Source organism: Mchenga conophoros, linkage group LG16 (assembly GCF_057382185.1).
Source record: "Mchenga conophoros isolate Kocher_MC1m ecotype Shallow Benthic linkage group LG16, M_conophoros_male_GT1.1, whole genome shotgun sequence".
Taxonomy (NCBI): Eukaryota; Metazoa; Chordata; class Actinopteri; order Cichliformes; family Cichlidae; genus Mchenga; species Mchenga conophoros.
The window spans coordinates 22,861,882-22,875,743 of record NC_140541.1 but is presented as its reverse complement, the minus strand read 5'-3'; the positions used below and the strand labels follow the sequence as shown (position 1 = coordinate 22,875,743).

The window sequence follows — 13,862 nt, the reverse complement described above, 5'->3', positions numbered from 1 at the left end:
CATAGAAATTATGCAGTGCTCTGTTGCTGTCATAACAATATGTTACGCTTAAACAGTAAGGTTAACTAAACTAGTCATTTAAGTTATAAGTGGGCCACTGGCGTATGTTTGCATACACAGATATGGATTATGCCAAGTGCTGCGCTGACTCCAGCTGCTTTTCATAGACATTATGCTGGATTTAGCCTCATGTTGACTTAAATAATTTTGTGATGGATGGAAAAAAAATTGAGGATTACATTAAACTGTCGCTGGGAAAAAGTTAAAGGTTGCTCCTGTGCATAAAGTGGACAAGACCCATACAAAGGCGCATACAAAGAAGCAGACAGACAGCAATAATGAAGAGGCTCACTAGAAGGAGTGCAAAGAAATGTAAAATGTACTTAAAGATACAACATCAAAAACAAAGGCATTAAAATCCTAATGCAAGAAAATCTATGTACCATGATCATCCTATAGCTGGGCTGCTGCTGTGCAATAAAACAGCATGTGTTAAAAATGCCATAATGCATAATTTGCTGTAACAAGCTCACAACCCTGAATACGGTTAAATAACAGCCTCTCGTTTCACTGCATGTAACGAGCTTAACAGAGGAAACCTAAAATCACAAACACTTAAAACAGAGTGTTGCGATTGGCGAGGGCAGCCATTCGCAGGAGTCATTAGCACTCATAATTAGCTCTATAAGGTTTCTTAATAGATAGGGAATACGAGGATATTTTCCAGGAATGGGTGCACCCAAGGGTGTCAGCACTGTTCACTCAAGATGCTTCTGTATGTAATTACGGAATGAAAATGCCACAACAACATAAATTACACAAATTCGAGGTTTCAAAACAGCCCCGATGAACAGCCCAATAGTTCACTGCACAGTTCAGGTCATACATGACAACATACAAGGACAACTGTTGATTAAGAGCTTGATATTCACATCCCGTTAGGTGGTTCCATTATTTATATGGCATCCTGTGGTTATGCAGTCTTTAAGACTGTGACGGTATTTTTCATATAAGCAAAATTATGTCACAGCACTAACAGGACGTTTAGCATATTTTAGGATTTATCTGCCATCAGCTGTATAGAATATAACTCGAAATGTTATCTAGTACTTTTATCAATGTGTAGGATTATATTGTTTTTGACTTTTTCATAGTGTTTTCAGGTCTACAAGGTATAAGAGCAGTGGAGTTTCTCTGATAATTCAGAGAAAGATGTTTTAAGAATATTATCTTTGATTTGATTGAGAGGAAGAATTAAATTTTTTTAATTATCTCCAGTTTAGCTTTGTGTGTGTGTGCCTTAAAAGTGAAAACAGCCTCAGTAAATCTGTACATGAGCATAGAGTAGAAGTGCCTGCACAGAGTAAAGTGGACTCTAATTGAATAAATCATACTTAGGTTGTTGATGTCTTCAATTTTATGGCCCAGTGTTTTATAATGTTAATGTAGGTCAACAATACCAAGTAATACTTGCAATAACCTGTAGAAGTAAAAGCAAGCTGCAAACCTGAAATACCAAAATTCCTGTCCCTTGCCTTCACACTCTGCATATTCATGTGGAGACGTGTTTATAGAGATTAGTATTTGCCCAAAATACCTGAATACATTTGTAATTTTATGAGGAATTTATTTCCATTATACTTCATGTTTACATGAATTTGTCAGGATGCAGTAACAGAAAAAAAGTATTTCAGGTGGACTCTTCACCTACCAGATCTGCAGCATGGGAACATACACATTTTCAGGGGTCTGTTTAAAGCCACACTCTCAGGTAATTGTAATCAGTGCAATGAAACATGAACATACATAAGTGTTATTAATCTCCCAACACCTAAAATTAACAAAGACTGCCAAAAGACACTAAATGCTAAATGGTACAATAGCTCCATAACAAAAGGCTCACTATATCAAAACAAATTGTAGCCACTAAAGGAATCAATTTCTGACATTTCACCTCTATCTATAAAGAGTTCACTGACCCTGGCTCTTAAATTTACTGCTCTGTGCAGCCTCTATCAAAATGTTTGTCAGCAACGCGTTTTGCTGAAAGTTTTAGTGCAACACATTGCAAATCATGACATGTATGGATTTAATGGGCCCTTGAGCCATCCTTATATATGTCACGTTGTTCACACAGGATAAATATCTTAGCTCTCGGTCGGTGTAATAACAAAGGAGAAGATTTGCGGATGAGACCCCCATTGCTAATCTTAGATCTTTCCGAGTCTTTCTGAATGAATCATGAAAGCTTGTGGATGTTAGTGGAGGCTTGTTAGCTGATTCTTGGAGTCATGCAAACAGATGCTTCTAAAAGAGTAACACACACTTGATTATGCAAGATGGTAAAGCTTTAAAATGTGAAAGGTTTGAGATTTAGTTCAGTGCATTGTTTGTGTTAAAAAGAATGTCAGTGGTGTGGTAGGACGCTAGCAAATAGAAAAACATCAGCTATAATCTCAGCTCTGTCTTTTCCACAAACTAACACAACCCACATGCGAGGTTTCTTTTGAGAATCACAGAGAAGTGAACTGCTCAAGCTGAGGATTCCCTCTAAAGCAGCAGAGATGACTTTTTCTATCGCGGTGAGAGGCTGTTCTGTTAGCCCAGGGAGAGGGATCATGAGTACAATATTGACTTTAAATTACAGCAATAGCTGCTGCTCATGCTGTCTCAGGACCACGCTGCGGATCAAACACAAAGATCAGGCCAGGATTAGGAGAAAGCCACTGACAAGCGCAGAGCCGCCTCTCTGCTGCCGCAGCGCACACGCTCACACGGCACCGCTCAAATCTCACACTAAGCTCTCACTCTCACCCTGCAACGTGTAACACGCAGACCTCGCTGTCATCTCATTTACATTTCAAAGCCAAAATTGATTGCAAACAAAATTATCTAAACACGAGGGGTGAGGGTGGCCGGTTGTGTGCCTTTGTCAGCACAGATCTATTCTGAGGACTAGAGGATGGCAGCATTTCCTCCCCGACTCTCACGACTGCTTACAGGATACAAACGTGTTCTTGCAATGCCTTCTAACTGGGCTTTTATTTTCCTTTTCCTGGCAGTTAAACACAAATAACAGCATGGATGATGTGCTGGGATCCATTGTCTGTGCTCAGGGAGGAGTGCAGGATATGACTAGTGTGATAAATGATCACACCTTGTGCCTGGCATGACAAAGGAACTGCAGCACAATCTGCATGTGCTCCATCCTTTTGCTATCATTAGGTGTAATTGGGACTCATGGCGAGGCATGTTCTTTTTTCTGCTGTGGAAGTATCAGGAATGGAGCTGCTACTCCTCTAATAGGTACAGAAAAAAGCTACAGAAGGGAGACACGTCCAGGCCACTGCTACAGCAGTAACACTGTGTCCTGATATCACACTTCTGGCCTAAATGGAAGCTCAGCGAGATCTGTGCATGTGTCAAATCCCCTTAACTCTAATGTCAAACCAAGTCTATTGTCATGTCAGACTACCCTTTTTGATGTTGACCTTCAAGGGTGTGCACACAGGGGCCGTTATTGGCATCTGTCTGAGGAAGCCAGAACATGTTCCCTCACTATAAAAACAGTACTGATTACAGTGCTGCTCATTAGCTATAATGGGGATACATGTGGAATTTACAGCATTGTGTAACAAGGTTAAAACAACCTCATGAATTCTAGTATTCACGCAACATTTTTTTTCCCCCCTGCAGTACTATTATTCATCATTAAGACAAGTATATCCAACTACACAGCTGAATATATATATAGTAGCAGGGACTAAAGTGGAATAGTAAATGTGGAGGGATAAGTGTGTGTGCATGTTGCCCCTGTTTGTCAATGAAATATTCAAAGACCCCCTATGCGCTCTTTAAATGCAGTTAGAGTACTTTCTGGCAGCAACAGAAACACAAAGTCTTTGTTTCATGACCTCAGTCTGTGTATCCTTTCCCCTCCTTTGAATCAAAGCCCCCACACCATCTTTAGCATTTAGAATTAATTGCACAGTTATCCTCAAATTAATTCCTAACTGTTTTACAACACACAGAGAGAAAAGGGCAAACCAATTATTATTCTGTTTTCACCTTACAGAGGGGGATATTATGCAAATCATCTTCTCTACATGAGAAGGAAAAGGGGCTTTATTTTCCTCAGCAGATGCTACCTAGACAGTCTAGCGTTCTGTGGGGGACAGGAAGTGGGGATGCTGTGAAGATCTGATCGCTCCACCTGGCTTCCTACTGACTCCATATCCAAGCAATAATAGAAAACACACTGATTAATTATTTATTTCAAGATATTGTTTTTTTTTCTGTATCTCATGCTCGACAACTAAGGTTAAAAGGAATGTTCCAAGTGCTGTCTGGAAGTATTTTACAACTTCTGTGCTTAAGAGGTAGAGGTGTTTCTTGATGGAAGACAAAGTCCCTTGGCTAGGCAGCCTTGCAAAAGGTTTTATTTGCTACTTTCCCAGGAAGTGAATACATACTAAGACAGAGCAGCGAGCCTGTGAGCCAGACGTCAAGATGTGGCTGACAGGATAGCCACGAGAAATGCTGGGTTTCAGAGAGGACAGGCGGCATCTCGCCTCCCTGGGCTGCTCTGCACTTCTGACCACAGCGAGTGTTTATTAATCTGAGACCTTGAGACCTCCGAGAAGTTGCTAAATAAAAACTAAAACAGAGACACGCAGCAAATCCAACTTCTTAACAGTCAAGAGCCATAATGCTTTATGAGCTGATTTAAAACCATCTTCTTCTTCCAAGGTGGTACAAACAAAAGCTTTAATGAGCTGTAATGATGAGCTAAGGTCAAAGCACTTATCATCTTTACAAATCAGGAGAAGATGTGCGCATGGAAATAAGCTCCCATGAGTATCCATCATCACCTCAAAAAACTGCATGCAGTGGCACAGCTCCAGGTGCTCGAGCAAATTGGGCTTCCAATGTGGAATGGCTCAAACGTCGGCTCAATATTCATTACTCTCTCTGACTGTGATCTGCTGCAGTTCTGCGAGCGGGTGTGGGTAATTGTGTACCTCATTGTGCACGTGTTTGGACCAAACTTAATCATGATGTCAGGCTGTTAATAAAAGGTTATTAAAGGAACAAAGATCCAGGTTTTACATATGTTAGGCAGGGGAGGTCTCGGGAACTCCTGTCTCAGAGGTAAACATGGGCCCTCATGACAAATGATGCTCATGCTGAGATCAGATAGTTAACAAGAGATCCCCTTATTAACCAGGTCTGCATAGATAATTGGCACTTGAGCCTCACATTTTGAATCTGGCCTGAGTGGTGTCATTTATCAAGAACCTGAGCATGCTGTCAAGGCTCCATAATAAGCTGCAGTAACTGATGAATCAAGATTAAGCACTAGATTGAGAATGAAGGAGGAGAAAATGGGCTTCAGCCATGTTGCAGGGGGCTTTAGTCTAATATTCATAACATTAAAGTGGTGATATTCCTCACAGAGAGGGATTAATGCAGTTTGGAAATCTGGAGTGGAAAACAGCTTCAGCCCGACTGCAGCATAAAGAGTATCAGCACTGTGCATGGATCTGCAGTACCGATAAAGAATCCTCATATATTGTCATACAATAATGTCGCTATATTTTCTCTAGAAATTTCTTTTTTATGAGAAAATGTGTTGTCACATCAGGTTCCATGAAGATTTCCTGCTCTGCAAATTATTTTCTTTATACATATATTACTATATAAATATAGTATGTTGGAGTTATATCTAAATTGTGCATTAATTATCCACCAATGTATTCCACAATTATCAATTCAAAGTGAAGCCATTGCTTGACTCTGCATCCCCGTGTCTGGAGCTGCTATGCTACTCTGTTACATGCGCTGCACACAAGCGATGACAGTATCTTAAACAAAGGCAGCTCTGTTGGAGAAACCATGTGATGAAACCATTTCTATTAACCCAGATTAACCCAAGCACCTTTTTCTGGATTATATTCTTGAGAAAATAACAATAACAATAATATATCAAGTACTCATGTTACTCATGTTTCACAACATATCTGGGGGTGCTATGCTGCTATTAACCAAAAAACAAATTTTTAAAATTGTTTAATATATATAATATTTATGACCCAAATGAGATGGTACTAGATCTAGCTGTTGCCTTAGTTTAAATAAATACTAAGTATCTCATTTTGAGCGAACCGTATTCGTCACACAATATCATTTTCATCAGCTAAACAACACAGGAGCTCGTTATGGCTATTACACCTGCACAAGTATATGAAGCATAATCATAGCATAACAATCTAGCCCTTCCCTATCATACCTTTTTAATGTGGTTATGACTGTGTGTCTGAGTGCACGTGTGTCTTACTGTTTATCTCACTGGTATATAAGTGCAGATAATTACAGATGATGGGCTGGTGATCAGCTGCAGGTATGGGAGCCACCTCAGGCCTTGCCCAGCCTTGCACCTCCACCACTCCCCTGTTCTGTCGGGCATGTTTGGCAGCGTCTTCTTTCCCTAAGTCTCCAGCTGTCCAGTGGGGTGCGCCAAGTCACAGCAGGAGTGCCTGCCTCTCCATCTATGGCCCATCTCTTTCTAGAAGTGTGAGGTGTGTGTATGTGTGTGTGTGTTTTTTTAGGGGGGGTGGAGGGGGTCCTTGCTGTACTCGCATTACTCACTAGCAGACGGAGCATGCTGCCAGCACCCAGCATGTCCGCCCACACGCCCCTGCCCTGCCGGTTAGACCTCACGGTTGGAGGAGATGATGGAGAGAATCTGGGATCCTGGAGGGGGGTGGTGGATCCAAAGGAATCTGAGAGACAGAGAAAGACAGACAGAAGCCCAGAAGCTTACCTTCATCCCACAGGCCGATCCTCGGACAGCCCGACCTTAAATGGTAGTCTGAATCTCTCCTTGTTGGGTTTCTTTGCGAGGGAGCAAAAGGGGTGTGAAATGACAGCTGACTTACTTGGTTCTGTATGATCACTTTCACGTATTTCTGTGCTACTGAGTCTACAGGCATCTTTCTTAGCACAAAAACTGTAAGATGGTATTCATGCTGAGAATGCATTTCTAATGAATTATTATTAGGAATACCATTAACACAGTGTAATCTTTTCATAGTTATTTATGGAGAAGATTTACCAAACGAGCAAAGTTTGAGAAGCACCACGTTCTGCTACATGTCTTGTCTGAGCGAGCCCTAACTTACAAAGCAAAGAGGACCACATTTTACATCCACGTTTTCAGTTAGACAGCAAGTCGCGTGTTAAGAAACCTGACTGATGTTAAACTGTAGCAGAATATTTGTAACAACTGGCTGGAAACAATTAAAAAAAAGTGTTTCGCATTATATTAATCATTAGCCCTGGGCAAAATTTTCAACAATAAATCCTCATCCAAATATAAATAAGTAGAACTCATTATAACCAGCTGGTATTACTTTCATGTGCCCACAGGGGGCTCTAGTGTACCACAGATTTTACTGCTCAGACTCTGTTAAGTGCAGCTCAGAGACCAAGGCAGTGATTGTGTTAAGGGTAGACCTTTTGAACTGCTACGCTATACAATCGATACAAGCATTAACCAGTGCAAATTAAATCCAAAATGGGGTAAACAATAGTTAAAACAGAAAAAAAAAATCATAATGTAATATCATGCAATGTCAAAGAGGTGCAAAAAACTTAAATTTCTGAGTAGATACATACCTTTCCCCCGATCTTTTATATATAAATATATATATAGCTGTGTGTGTGCATGCATGTGTGTGCGTATGAAATTCCAAGGAGGTGAACAGTACTTGATGAGCTAGCTCTGGAGACCTCTGAATTTTAATGATGTTGGAGATGATATTGTGTGTCCTTCAGCTTGTTATACTGACACAAGCACTCCATAAATCATCATACCTAGCTATCGTAAAATCAATACCAAACTGCTACCTCAGCGCTAACCCGTAATAAGTTTTTCAGCCATCTAACAGCTTAAACTTTGCTGTAATGCCGTTCGACCTATAGGTTAAGATCAGAGCATGCTTAATTTGTTTTGTAATAGAGACTTTCTAATCCTTAATGAAGCGCCTATTAGGGAGGCTTTTGTTGGCACATTGGTGATCAGTTGGTGGAACAGCCACTGCAATTAAGTTTGAATCTTTGTCCTGGAGCAAAAAAAAAAAAAAAAGAAAAGAAAAGAAAAAAAGGAAAATAAAAAAGTGGGTGGAAAAAAAAGGAAAGCTTGAGCGGTCAATAAATGTTAATCCAGTCAGAACTCGTCTGTGCCTTTGAACAGGACTCACGCTGGGTTTTTTTCACATGCACTTGTTTCATCCTTTCCTAAGAGAGGCCATCCCTTAAGGATACTGCCACTGATCCTGAGACCAGACTACCACTCACTAATAAGAGCCCATGTGTAAGCAATATTGTCCACATTAAACACATTATTAGTGAGCTTTGTGTAAGACATAAGCCATAAATACATTCACTGAAATAAACCCAAGACCATAGTTCTTTATGGGAAAGGAGGACTAATGGGGCTGTCATTAGGTTAACAATAATAAAGTTAAAATAAATGTTTTATGGCACAACTTAGGAATTCATTGCTACTTTTATTTTTGCCTTGCACTGAAATTATCGTCACATGTTTCATCCAAAAGCCAAACAAAATGCAAATAAGTGGAGAAATCACAAAATGACAAGCCTCATGTAGCCTTCAGGGGTTGTTTTTCTTTTTTTTCAGAATGATAGCTATAACTGGGGCGGCATTTCTGAGACACACAACATATGTAAAAACCTTTGCACAAGAGAGAAGCCATTGCCACAATTTCTGAAGCGTAAACAGCTTATGAAAGTCAAATGGATATGTGGCATAATCTGACATGGTGAGTCGCCGCTTCAAAAACATCCCTAACAAACCACGAATCCAGACAACAGCGACCATGGTTGCATGTTTTTAAATGCTCCACAGGTGATCGAGTTATAATATCAGCCACCTGAAAGTCAACAAAATTAGCCAGGTATGTAACTAATGAAAGAGGATTAGAAACCCCAAAAAACAAAAAAACTAAATATATTTTTCACGACTGAACTTTCTCTTCATTCTCCAGTGGATATCGTATTTAAAGGCTAACAAGGGTCACCGTACGAAAATCTCAAGTCAGAAAGAAAAGTGACCTGACACCAATATCAGCTCATGACTCGTGTTTTGGGGTTTTGTTTTTTTTTTTTTTTTTTAACTTTTGGCAAGGGGAACACCAGCATGCCTGTGGTTTTTTAGGAACACTGAATTTGGCTGTGATTTACACACAGTAAGAGGTGGTAACCAATTGTTAGAGGGCTTTCTGGCTGACCCTGAAACATCTGTGTTCAGGGTCTGTTGCTTGTTACACAACAGATAAGACAGCAGTTAAAAGTATTTTCCTTAAATGGCAGCAAGAAATAATATGATTTTTAATGTCATTTTCAGTGAAGCTGACACATGTTAACATTATTTTAAAAAATAGAGAAAAAGTCTTTATGAAAAGATCTACATACACACATATACTGAAGCGACTACATCATGCTGTCTGCTGTCTTGTCAAAAATAATTTTTCAAAGATTAATAATTGCTGGTAAATCTTTATGCCTGAAGGTGAATTTCCCCGTTCTTTGACGCTAACACTTTTTCTGATGCTAATGATATAAATCTCTCAGCCAGGACTGCCACAGTGAGTTTCCAGGCTTAAAGCACAGCTGTGTGTAACAAATGATTTTTGTTGTTTTGTATAGGGAATAGTGTACACTTATTTTCCAGTTTAAAATGATGGACTGATGTGATTGGCCTATTTTTAGCCACTATCCTCAAACTCAGTTTAAGGATAAAAAAAAAACAACTAAATATAAATCTGTAATTTATTTTAAAAAGGGTTCAGAGTTTTTTAATTAGCACTCTTTATAGGAAATTGTTATTAATAATATTTTTGTTTATTTCTTATATCTGTGGTTGTGCTTTCCCCGCTTTCTCCCCATTAATTCGCTTTTTTCAAACAGCTTATTTTTCCATAAGAGTTTACCATTTCAACCAAGATTAAATTAAAGATTTCCAATATTTGTGAAATTATTTCAATATAGTGGTTTACTGTGACAATGTGTTTAATTCAGCTTGCAAATGTGGATCTTAAAAAACATAGTTTATGTTTTAATTTGATGGCAGCTTTTCTTTTCTTTTCTTTTGAATTTTGATATTTACACACAATTTTTACCTTGAGGTAAATTTCCACTTTAAGAAAAGACAGTCGCTATATCCACTTATAGGGAAGGCGTAAATTAAAATTCAAGCACGTATGTAGCACTAAAATGCCCTCAAAATGTTTGTTTTTTAAAAAAAAATCAATAGTGAACAGCACACCATGCAGCTAGGTGCAGTTTATAATTCTGCAACATCCTCAGTTGCTCATGGAAATGGACCAAGCATCGTGAGCTTACGAAGATGTCGACATGGCGACTTTGCAGTCTTTTATTTGAATATTGGGGCAAATTGGAGTAGCCTGGTATCTTGCGTGTCTGTCAGCGGCCTCCCATGTGGCTCTGATGGGGCTGTTAGGGACTGGCAAGGCCAAAACAGGGCAGAGAGTGAGGGGGAGAGCAGGATTTACACTTAAGGCCAGAGCTGGGATCCGTCAGTGTGGGCGGATCGGGTCATCTTCAGCATGACCTGCCACCTCTGATGGAGCTCTGAAAAGTGCAATGTGACCCTGCTGCTGAGCAGCCATCTCTCACTGTCACAAGCCTGCGTCATCTGAAGAGAGAGCTTTTACTTTAATTTGGTAATGATCCTTTATTTTTTGGTGTGTGATTGTGTAACTTGTAAATCATGAGCTTTTGTACAATGTTGTGCAAGAAGTAAAACATGAGATCGCGATGATATCTCTAAGCTACAGCAAATGAAAACAAATATCGGTGCAAAAACCATATACAAGCAATGCCTTTTAATTAAATCCACACAGTAGCAGCCGTCGCTTCAGAAAACACAGATGTAGTTTTTCACAATTGTATGATCTGCCAAAAAGTCCAGCCTCGCCCTTTGTTGAGCATCACCAGAGGAAGAAACACGGATAATAAAGGTCTCTTTATGATGAGGCTCCTGCGTGCAGAGCCACAAAAAAAAACTTAAGAAAAAATATCTATCAAGAGGTGGGAATTACTTTGCCCTGTGCTGGGGTGGGAAAATGAAGCAGGCATTTCTGAGCTCGCTGGCAACATAACCTTCAGAAACATCCTATTTTTCATTAGAGTTGTGTCAGACAGCTATGCCTTTAATAACATTCATCCCCGTACCAAGGAGAGGATAACTCAAGCTTTAGGCACATAATGAATGGGAGAATGGGCCCTGGCGCTGTTAAGAACAGGAGGGCTTGCCAAACAGGCAGAGCTGCACTGCTGCACTCGTGGCAAGCCTTTCACAGCACGGCATCCTCCTGTATTAACGCCATGCAAATGAACAGTCAGATGCTTCCTGAGGTGGCTCTCTAATGTGGCCCTGTTAATTACTGTCATTAGAGCCGAGGTTAGAAGAAAGGACTAACAAGCCAACTTCCTCATGATCTGTGCATTTGAAAGTCATCTTCGGAGATAAAAATACGTCACAACCCTCTAGTAAGAAAATTGCAAATTGCTAAATTTGCTGACAGAGTGCGAAAAATTTCTGCTGACGCCGAGCAGCCTGCCGGTGATGGATGCATTCTTGACAGAGTCTTGGTGTTTAGACTTAAGAAATAATGAGTATCAATGTCCCAGCCGCGGAATATGCAAAGATGAAAGAGCGCTGTGTGGGTTTAATTAAGGGAAACAGAGGCAGGGTCTGCTTTCAAACAGAGTGACCCAACATGATCAGATTCTTATTGCTGTCATTTTGTGCTGAAATATGGCCAGGAAGGTACAGGCAGTGCTTTAAAAACTCCAACGTAATGTCATAGCAAGTCAGTCCAATACTATTAATGTAGTGCAAATGAAGCCCAGGGATATTTCAGTGCAGCACAACTTGGTTTCAGAAACACAGGTTAATGTGTTCAACATAACATCTGAATAAAGCGAGCGCCAGGCTCTCTGAATAAGGGCGGTTTTGTTTTAAGAACCGTTGAATTGGTTTTCACTGCATCATTACAACCGCAGGGGGTGTGGGCACTCATTGTTTCCACAGTCAAGTAAAGTATTTTGTTTTACAAATGCCTTCCAGCAATTCACACTCCCTACATCGGGTGGGAGGGAAAAAAATGTTTCTCATACTTCAGAGAGCAAACCAAAATATCCTCTATTATGTCTGTGATGCATCAAATCCCTGGTGTGGCCTTGAATTTAGTTTCTCCCCCCAAAACTGGAGGGTGACACGGTCAATATATTCAACACTCAAGGCCACTTCCAGGCTAATATAGAGGACTTTACTCTTCTCCTTCTTTGTTTTACTTTCTCGCTCTCATTCGCTCTTCTGTTTTTCAAACGTCTGCGCTGTTGAGGACAAATCAAAGGCTCTATTTTACTAATGTAACACTGAGCAGACTGTGAGGTGGATGTGGGGATAATGAGGGACTGCGGAGATGTGAAACAGGCAGGCTGAAATGGATAATTAGGACAGAAAGTTTCTGCAATGCCAATGACACTCTACAGGATATAGGATCATTAAGTTCTATATAAAATCACTGTACGGTGTATCTATTTAAAATTGCTCGTCATAGTCATCCTTTTTATTACAACTTTTCATTTCATTGCAACCAGGCTCTGTTTAACTTAAGGTGCAGCCCTTACCTCTGTTTTAGAAAAATGTCAGAATGTAGGCACTTTAACTATCTTTATAACTACCTGTGAATATATTTAGCATAATTTCTGCTTTGACCTCCTGGACAAATACAAGGCTGCTTTTCATCCTTTTTTTTTTGGCACACCTGCCCGGTCTTAGTTATTTTGCAAAGCCATTAGTCTTGTTTTGAAATGTAAGTACAGGATGAAAGTTTTGCAGCGCTTGAATTTCAGGACATGCGGATGAAAAGGACATCCTCGCAGGTCCTGCAGTGCTCGTAATATGATATGAGGGTTTGGTGCAGGCAAACTGGATAATAAGCTGCAATAGCTTGTTAAAAGGTGTTTGAGGGAGATATCATATGTTGCTCTATTATGATTAGATTTCTCCTTGACAATATGAAAAGATCAAATCAATATCTACTGAAATTTTGATGATCCACAAGTCACTCCCACCTCCCCATTCCCCCCCAGTCCCTCCTTCCCCAGGCTCTATTGAGAGAACATGATCTGACATCACCACAGTAGCATCAGGCTTTTCTCTGCCACTGTGAAAATATGTAACTTCGATTAGCGCGATGCTTAACAAAATGACCCCCGTTTTGGGTTTGCTCCCAAATCTTGCTGTCTGGGTACTGATGACAGGACCAATTGTGTTCCTCTTTAAAGCAATTCAATTAGGAGTCATTAGTCCTCTGAGTGATTACCAGTGGCCTATCGATAGCAGGAAGGACACACTAATTAAAGGGCATTTAAATGTTTCTCGGTGTAGAGTAATGGGGAGAAACATAGCATTTAAAATGCAGTTTGTAGGAAAATATCCTTGCACAGCAAATGACCGACATAACATGTTCACTTTGCTCTCTGCAAATTCCCTTTATAGACACATATATGGTAATGGATCCCGTGGGAATACTAAAATGTGGTAATACAGCAGTCACCAAGAAGCTACTAGCCCTGCTGAAAAGCAGGTAAACATTCAGATGTGTGCTCATCCACTTTGGAAAAAAATTTAAATGACAGATAAATAGCAAACTGATGTAAAATGATGGCAGGTATTTATAGTGCATATGCCAAACTGAATATTCCTCTGCGAGGGAGGGGTGGATTATCTTTCATTTTTAATTGAC

The 13,862-nt window shown here is 40.0% G+C and overlaps 1 long non-coding RNA gene across 1 annotated transcript in view; it reads right to left on the bottom strand.

The window, feature by feature from the left end:
• Positions 1–6,684: 6,684 nt before the first annotated feature.
• The window catches only part of LOC146556783 (uncharacterized), a 73,261-nt gene continuing 66,083 nt past the window's right edge, over positions 6,685–13,862 (bottom strand). Inside the window, exon 4 of the long non-coding RNA XR_014888939.1 lies at positions 6,685–6,782. This is a non-coding gene — a long non-coding RNA (uncharacterized LOC146556783). The remainder of the gene's footprint in view (positions 6,783–13,862) is intronic.